This window comes from Nelumbo lutea, chromosome 7, assembly GCF_056320005.1.
Source record: "Nelumbo lutea isolate HS-2025 chromosome 7, American lotus-T2T, whole genome shotgun sequence".
Taxonomy (NCBI): domain Eukaryota; kingdom Viridiplantae; phylum Streptophyta; class Magnoliopsida; order Proteales; family Nelumbonaceae; genus Nelumbo; species Nelumbo lutea.
Genome location: NC_142690.1, coordinates 12175219 through 12184523, shown reverse-complemented (window position 1 = coordinate 12184523; position 9305 = coordinate 12175219). Strand labels below are relative to the sequence as shown.

General features: G+C 28.9%; 1 pseudogene; it reads left to right on the top strand.

Moving 5' to 3' along the window:
* The first annotated feature begins 3166 nt into the window (after positions 1-3166).
* On the top strand, positions 3167-5373 carry LOC148845129 (protein CUP-SHAPED COTYLEDON 2-like; annotated as a pseudogene).
* Positions 5374-9305: the final 3932 nt, after the last annotated feature.

Genomic DNA, 9305 nt, shown 5'->3' with positions numbered 1-9305 from the left:
TCTACATAAACGAACCAACCGAGTTTGCAATGCCGCAAGTTCATGAAAAAATGCATTCGATGTGACACAAAGAGATCCTGAAAACCGCAATGTTACATTATAGAAAAGCTTTAGAAACTTCACAAAACATCTGGCATTGTCCCAGTCATCATAATTAGGAAGCCCGACATGCTTATTCCCTCTCCCTTTTCCTCTCTTATTCTCACCTCCACTCTCTTCATTTTCATCATCATCATTGCCTTCAAAGTATAAGAAATATCTTGGGTCATCCTCACCTACGGTTAAAAGCTCTTTCAAAATTTTCAGCAACCTTCAACATCAAATAGGTAGAATTCCACCTAATCTCAACATCAAGGCATACAAGATTCTTATTTTCTATTTTTTCCTTCTCAACACACCTTTTGAAAGTTTGAAACCTAGATGGAGATGATCTCACATATCTTACAACTTTTTGCAGTTTCATCTTCTCCTCAAGAAAAATTTTCATGCAATCTCTACAAAATGTGATATGGGATGGGATCGTAAATTTAGATTGCAAAGCTTGATAATATTTCTTAAATCCTTCCCCCTCCACAATCCTAAAAGGCAATTCATCAATTATAACATTTTTGGCAAGCTCCTTTCTAGCTTCCTCAACACTAAAAGTCACTGCTTTTAGCTTACCAATAGTGAGACCATCTTCTCCTCTTTCATTTTTAGGCTCAAAAGATAATATATTTTACCTTTTATCAACCCTATAGGGATATTTCATGCACTGCTATTGCGAATGACTCTACATGTTACTAATGCCATGATTTTTTGTGTCACATGCATAGTATTTACCACAATAATTACATGCAACCCTAGGTTCATCCTTATCCTCCATTTTAATGAAATAGTCCCAAATTTCTTATTTTAATCTAGAACCTTGCCTTTTGTTTTGCTTAATGGGTTGTATCCTAGTAATTTTACGAGGAACAGGAGGATTTTTTATCGAATTTGTAGCCTCTAAATCTTGTTGCTTTGAGCCCATTGCTACTGAATCAACTCCATCAATCCCATGCACATTTTCATTTATTTTAGGATCCATCTAAAAATAAAATATCATTATAAATTTATAATTATTATTGAGTTTCTCAAGTGACATTCCTAATGTAACAAATTAAGAAAAAAGCAACTGATTGGTTATAATAAAAAACTATATATGTTATTTTTTTTATCTAAGATCAATAAAATAGAAATATAAAAAACAATAAAAACATGTTTTAGAATATATATAATATATTTTTGAAAATATATATATCTTATATATTTCAGTAAAAATATATAGTTTTTGTGCAAATTATGAAATTACTATAAATATCTATTACTATATTTCAAATATATATATATATATATATGAAAAATGTATATTCCAAAATATATCAGATATATATTTATGAAAATATATATAATATATATTATATTTCAGATATATATTACTATATTTCAGCTTTATATACATATATATAATATTTAATTATTTATTTCAGAAATATATATATATATATATATATATTATATAAAATTTCAGAATATATTTTCTGGAATATATTTAAAATTTAAATATATAATAAAAATACATAGTTTTTGTGCAAAATGCAAATTATGAAATTACTATAAAATCTATTACTATATTTCAAATATATATTCCGAAATATATCAGATATAATAAATATATATACTATATTTAAATACTATATATAAATAAATAAATATATATATATACTATATTTCAGATATATATTACTATATTTCAGTTTTAAATTTTTAATATATTTCTATATTTTAGTTTCAGAACGTATTTTCTGGAATATATTTAACAATTAAAGCTGAAATATATAATAATATAAAAATAGATAGTATATATATATATATATATATATATATATATATATATATATATTGGAAATACACATATTATTTATAATATTTAAAAGTATATTTTCTGAAAATATATAACTGATATATTTCAGAATATGTACTTTTTAGATATAGATTTTTTCAGATAATTCGGTTTTTATGCAAAACCGAGATATCTTTATTTAACAGTTTTAAATATAAAATATATTTAAATTAAAACCAAAACATATATTTAAATAGATTAGGTTTTTCATAAAAACTGAAAACTGAAGTTTTTATTTTTTAAGATATTTTATGGAAATATATTTAAAACTAAAATATTTATTTAAAATATATATATATATATATATATATATATATATAAACAAAAATATGCATACAAATAAAATATATTGGAAATTTGGAATATATATTTTCTGGAAATATATATCTCATATATTTCAGAATATATATTTTTTAGATATAAAATTTTTCAGATATTTTGGTTTTTATGTAAAACTGAAAAATCTTTATTTAATAGTTTTAAATATAAAATATATTTTAATTAAAACCGAAATATATACTTAAATTTTTAAATAGATTAGGTTTTCATACAAAACTGAAGTTTTTTGTGCAAATATATCATCATTAACTGGATTTTTTTTCAAAGCTTAAACTTAAACAAAACACAAATAAAATATATCAAGTTGTAACATGCATTAAATTAAAAAATTAAATAAATAAATACTAACCTTTGAATGACTAAGTTGAGACTTTGAGAATGAGACTTGAGCAGTTGAGCTTGAGGGGGGCGGACCAACCAAGTTAGAGAATAGAAGATTTTAAGAGAAGACAAAAGTGATCAATAAAATAAAAAATAGAAACCTTCTAAATTCTAATCTAGGTAAAAAACTAAAAAATGACTTCTAATTGAATTCTAATTGTAAATTCCTAATGGGCCTTCTAGACTTCTAGTTCTAGTAGAAGTCTAGAAGTAGAAGACTAGTAGGAATTAGGAAACTACTAAAACTAGGAAGTAGGAACTACCAAACTAGTAGAAGACTAGTTCAGTTCGGGTTAGGTTGGTTTCGGTTTTCACACAAGAAAACTAAAACCGACCCGATATATCGGTTTATGTATGTGCCCAACCCAAAACTAACCGGTACGGATGAAAACCCAGCCGATTCGGGTTGGTCGGTTTGGTCGGGTTGGGCATTCTTATGAACAACCCTACCAAGAAGAGCGCTACGTTGGTTGTCCATGAGCTTGTTATGAACTCAAACCAACAACCACTGTAACAGGAAACATGATTGAGGTGGGGAAGGAGGAGAGTGTTGTTTGGCCTGGTCTGGTTCTCTCTTCTTTCTCACTTTGGTTAGAAGTGGGTCTACTATCTAAAGGTGGAAGACAATGAACAATATTTTCTTTTGAAGGATAGGTTTGATATTTTTAAAAATTTTAATTTGTACATGTCAACATGATCAAATAACAATTAATGGCAGGGACCAACTAGACACTTTTTGAATGTTTGGGTACTATACTAACACGTTTGAAAGTTTGGATACTAACTTGACACTACCCCCAAAATTCAGGGTACTAAAGTGGAATTTTCCTAGTGGTTCTGTTTTCTTTCAATGTTTAAAATTTGACATGTTGAACATTAATTATCTACATTTTTTGTTTGCTTAATATTAATAAATGGGTTGGTTGGCTCCTATTAGGCTATTAAAGTATTAATGAAATTTCAAATGCAAACCCAAATCGTTGGTAAAATATATATGGTAAATTTCTATAAAATTTTAGACGGAAACCTCCCTTGAAATTTCTAATAAAGTTGCAATGAGATTCCCTCTATTAAAATCTTCTAACAAAATGCATGAAAATGTCCAATATACCCATTGAATTACTATTGAGTATCCTTAAGTTTTTTAACAACTGACTACCTCTACTACTGTCGTTAGCATCCCTTAATGTTCTACGAAAATCCGTGTACGCATGTGACATCACATGATGTATACAATCCATCCCTCTTCTATAAATCAGGTAAAATTCACCACCGATGAACGGGACAAGAATGTTACGGCCTCCACTGATTCTTAGCTAATGATCCCACACAACAAGAGATCCGTGCAGCGATGCAGCTCCAATTCCTACAATGTTGGGCACTCGTCGGCGATACTCGCCAACCCAATCTCAGTGGCACAAATTAAAACAAACTTCTGGAGATTAGGGCATCCACGAGAAATAACTTGTGGGAGGAGAAAGAAAAGGAGGAGAAAAAGAGAGGAAGAGAAGAAGAAGAAGAGGAGTTGCATAGACAAAGAGAGTAGAAGTGGTTGTTGGAGAAAAAGAACAGGAGGAAGAGAGAGAAAGGCAGAAAGATCACGTCTTGCTTCTCTTCGATCCTCATAGAGACCACATCTTGATTGTTGTTACTTCATGACAACCAAGACATGGAGAACTCCGTATCCCAGGGATCATTTAGGAAAAAAATCCAGACTCTCACTTCAATCCTAACTGCTCGAAGCAAGGCTGCTTGTGGTATTGCTGACGTATTACCTTATCAAGATAAGGTTCAGGACAGCAGGTTTACGGGTCGAGCTATTCCTGAACTTAACAAATGCGAGCCATGGGAGCTTCTTGGTATAATACATCATCTTCTACTACCCATCAAGTTCTAGTACTTGTATAAATAAAACTTTACACTGATTCTGAAAACAAAAAATTGTTGGGGTGAAAGGGAAGATGGGAGAAAAAGAATGGTACTTCTTCAGCCTCTGGGAGCAAAAGTATCCGACTGGGCTTCGAACAAATAGAGCTATGGAAGTTGGGTACTAAAAGGCCACCGGTAAGGACAGGGAGATTTACTGTTCAAAGACGTGGATTTATGGGCATGAAGAAGACTCTGGTGTTCTATCGAGGACAGGGAGATTTTTAGAGATATAGGATTGTTTCTTTTCTATTGTTTCATACGGATATTGTGTTTTGTTAAATTTAGTAAATTAATTCAATTATTCATGCGACACCCATGAGCCTATAGGATTATGGGTGATCTCACGGGTGTTCCAGAAGACTAGTGGTGTTGATGGGAGCAGCGGTAATGGAAGGAAGAAGAGATGTATTTCTTGTGGAGCTAACCTCTATCCCGACGTTGGGTCCCCGTCGTTGACGTCGCTTTCTCCGTTGCTGGATTCATCTCTCTACACTGGGGCCACTGACCGCGAGAGTTGCTCATACGAGAGCGAAAGCGCAAGGGAGCACATATCCTGTTTCTCCACCGTAGTTGTTGTTGCCGCTGCCGCTGCTGCAAACTTCAATCACAAAGCACAGTATCAGTTGGAATCACCGGTATCTATCATGAAAACTGCAAACTATGCCGCCCGATTTGGTAGGAACAGAGGACTGTCAGCATTTTCGAGCTTGTCGCTGTAGGAGAATCTTCAGTTGCCCCTCTTCTCATCTATGTCATCGATGATAGTGATGTCTGTCACAAGCCCAAGGAACCAGTTTTGACATTGATTTTGTAGATTCCAGCCGATAGCCGCCAACTAATCAGTTACCTGTAGCTGCAAACATGTGTCGAAATGTTTCAGTTAACGAACAAAGGGCAGTACAGCAATACTACAAAGGGCATTATTCTTGATGGTAAGATAGGGCCAAAGGCAGAACAAAGTTTCAATTGGTTATGTAGTTGTGGGATTGATGAGTCATTAATCCAGCGACGGAAACGGAAACGGAAACGGAGACAGGAGAAGAAAAACGGAGACGGGAAAAAAAACGGAAAACGGAAATGAAGGCATAGAGAAGAGAAGAAAAACAGAGATGGAGACGGAGACAGAGACTGAAATGGAGTAGCGATTTACATTTTATTTGGGTTTTATTTTGAAAATTTAAGAAATAGTAGAGGGTGAATTTGATTTTTCATTTTTTTCATTAATGATAATGTTAATTATCAGAAAGAGTAGAAATATTTAAGATAATAGGTAAACAATAAAGGTATAGTTAGTCAATTAACTAAAGAGTAGGAATAATTTTAAGAGATTTGCCCAAAAAACAATAGAAACTTTATAAACAACAAATGTATTAAAAGTTGGGATGTCAGAAAAATAAGTTTACAATGTGATCATAGAAAAGTTTGGGATGTCGCTCTTAGAAGCAAACACTAACAAAGGAGTGTTTGTTTTTCATTCATGAATATATATTAACAAATGTTTTATGTTAAACAAACCTTGTGGTTCTTTAATTCTAAATACCCCTATTTTCTCAAATGTTTTATGTTTTTTTTTTTTTTGGTACAAAGGAAAGACGCGTTTAAATAAAAGCGACGAGGAGAGAGAGAGTAACTCCAAAGATGGGAGAATGACTTATCAGCCCAGCCCAGCTCAGAATTGTTTAATCCGATCGTAATGAATCCTGACCTGATTGATGTCAAATCCACATACAAAATGTGATTTATAGGGCTACGTGTAATTCAGAATTCTGTATTGAAAGACATAGTACTTTCCCCTCCAAAGATATCTAAGTTCTTAATGGACATATAAGTATATAACCACCATTGTATTAAATGCTTGAGGCAGTTGGCTCTCTCAAAAGCCAACCTCGCAACATCTACGTGATTTCTATATGAGCTTTAAAGAATGTCGGCATTAATCACCCTAGTGTTGTTCATAGTTTTGATTTTTTATTTTCTTTTTTGAAAAGGCAAGGCTTTATTGCAGTAAATCTAATATATATATATATATATATATATATATATATGTATATATATATTAAAATAAAGCAGTTAAGAAATTTTTTAAAATCATCAATGAGATACACTTTTCAAATAAACTAAATAAATTCTTCTCCTAAAATTTTTCCTAAACTATCTCCCCTACTATCTCCCACTTTCACCAAAATTGTCTCTAATTTAGCAGAGAGTTTTTCTTCTAAATTATTTCTAATTCCTATTTATCCTCTCCCTTACTTTTTATCTATATCTAACTAAAGAAAATTTGGATAAAAAAATTTAAGAATTATTTAAATATTCTAACAAAATTGTATAATAACTTTGAAAATACAAAAAATAATTATATATTCTTACGAAATATATCACAAAATTATGTATTGACAATTTAAATTATGTTCTCCGGATTATCAATTTAAATGTTGTTCAAATATTTTATAATATGTAATAGCTTTAAATAAATAAAATTCAAATAACAAAAAGTTTAAATATTTTATAGATTACTTAAATACTTACCATAAGTAGATTTTAAATAGTTAAAATAATGAAATTATGTAATAAATTTAAAAAAATCTTCAAAGTAGAAAAATAATCATAACATAAAATTAAAAATAATAATAATTTAATATATTACAAAATTAATAATGAAATTATGTAATAATAGTATAAATTATGATTTTTTGGATAAGTAAATTTAATAGATAATTAATATTTTAAAATATAAATATTTTACATATTATTTAAGTATTTAAATAACAAAATATTTAGCAAAACTAGATTTTAAATAGTTAAAATAAAGAAATTATGTAATAAATTTAAAATTATTATGAAAAGTAGAAAAATAATTATAATATAATATTGAAAATAATAATAATTTAATATTTTTACATAATATTCTAAATAAATAATTTCACTTATATCAAGTAATAATTCGAGAAAATAACTTTCCAAAAAATTAATATTTATTAATAATAATTTTAAACTCTTAATTTTTATTTACTATATAATTATATTGTATTTTCAGTAATTATTTGTTATTTTTTGTGATAAATGTAATTTCAATGATTATGTATAAATTTATTTTGTTTTGTTATTTAACAGAAAACATTCAATAATTATTGGAGATTAAACTATTATTGTTGAAAATTTTAAATATAATTTATTATACTTATTGTATTTATTGTATCTTTGTTATAATTCATTGATTAATATTTATTAAAGATTAAACTATTACTAGAGATTATACTATTTATATATTTTTAGTACTTATTGTATTTTTGTAATTATTGTAATTGTTGTATTTTTTTCATTATCAATATATTTTCAATAATTATGTATTTCGCTATAAATTTTCAATAATTAATGGAGATTAAACCGTTGTTGTTTATTAGAGATGAGACTATTAATTTAGTTGAAAGTATGAGTGTTCATGACTTGGTTCGGTTCGGTCATAGGCTATTTGACTAACCAAATTGACCTAGACAAGTTGGGGAGTTGGTCAGCTGAAACCAATTGACCTTTTGTGAAAGTTGACCCACTCAAGTTGTATCGGTTTGGGTTAATTTTTTTGTTCAGTTAGTCGGTTCAAAAGATTCAAATTTAAAAATTAAATTAACTTTTCCATATTAAAAATTATATTTAAAATATAAAATATTAATATATGACCATTGTTACATTGTTCGATTTTGGTTGATTTACAAATGGCCAAAGTGAAATTGATCATACTTGGTTAAATTGGAAAAATTTTGAACCAAAGCTATCCTAAAATACTAGAAAACCGTCCAACTTGGGTCAAGTTGATTGGGTTGGTCGGTTTCATTAGTTTGATGGATAAACCTCACTGAAATTAATTATTGATATTTTTGTATTATAAAAAATTATTAAAAGTAGTATATAAAATATGAATAATTATTAATTATTTAAAATGATGAGAATATAAAACAATTATATACTCTTATGTGTTTCTATTAGGGTCATTTACTAGAACACACCTTATAGTTTTGCATTTTTACTTAAACTTAGCTTATAGTTTTCATTTTACTAAAACATCCAAAATATCTTACAACTTATTTACTTAATCAATTTTTCATTAAGGAGTGTTTGTTTTTTCATTAGGACCACGACATTTTATTCCAAAAATACCCTTAATACTTTTTTTTGTACTGAAAACAAAATTGACCAAATATAGCCAATAGAACGGTTGCCCATGTCTTATTAAGGGCAAAAATGGTATTTTGAATTTTATCTTCTTTTGATTAAATTTATTTAAATGAACATTAGGGTCAACATTGCCATTTTACACTGTCATCTAATGGAAGATTATTAAATCCATTGCAAATTATAAGTGGTGTTTTAGTAAAATGCTAACTATATGGTAGATTTTAGTAAATCCATGAAACTATAAGGGGTATTTTAGTAAGTGACCCTTTCTATTATTTGGCTTTTGCTTAATCAATCCCATGTATCCATGGGGATCCCCACTCCTCGTGATTCTTTATAATGTCAACCATTATGTTTTTGTTTTTTAGTTTATTTAAAAATAAAAATAAAATAATTAAAATTTACAATCCTATTAGAAAATATTCAACCATATTTTTAAAAATATTAACATATAGACGTATGCATATATATATATATACATATGTATGTGGGGATCCCATGGGACGGGGATCAAAGTCCTCATGGGGCAGGGAGTGCTCTCCCCGTCCTTGTGCCGTCC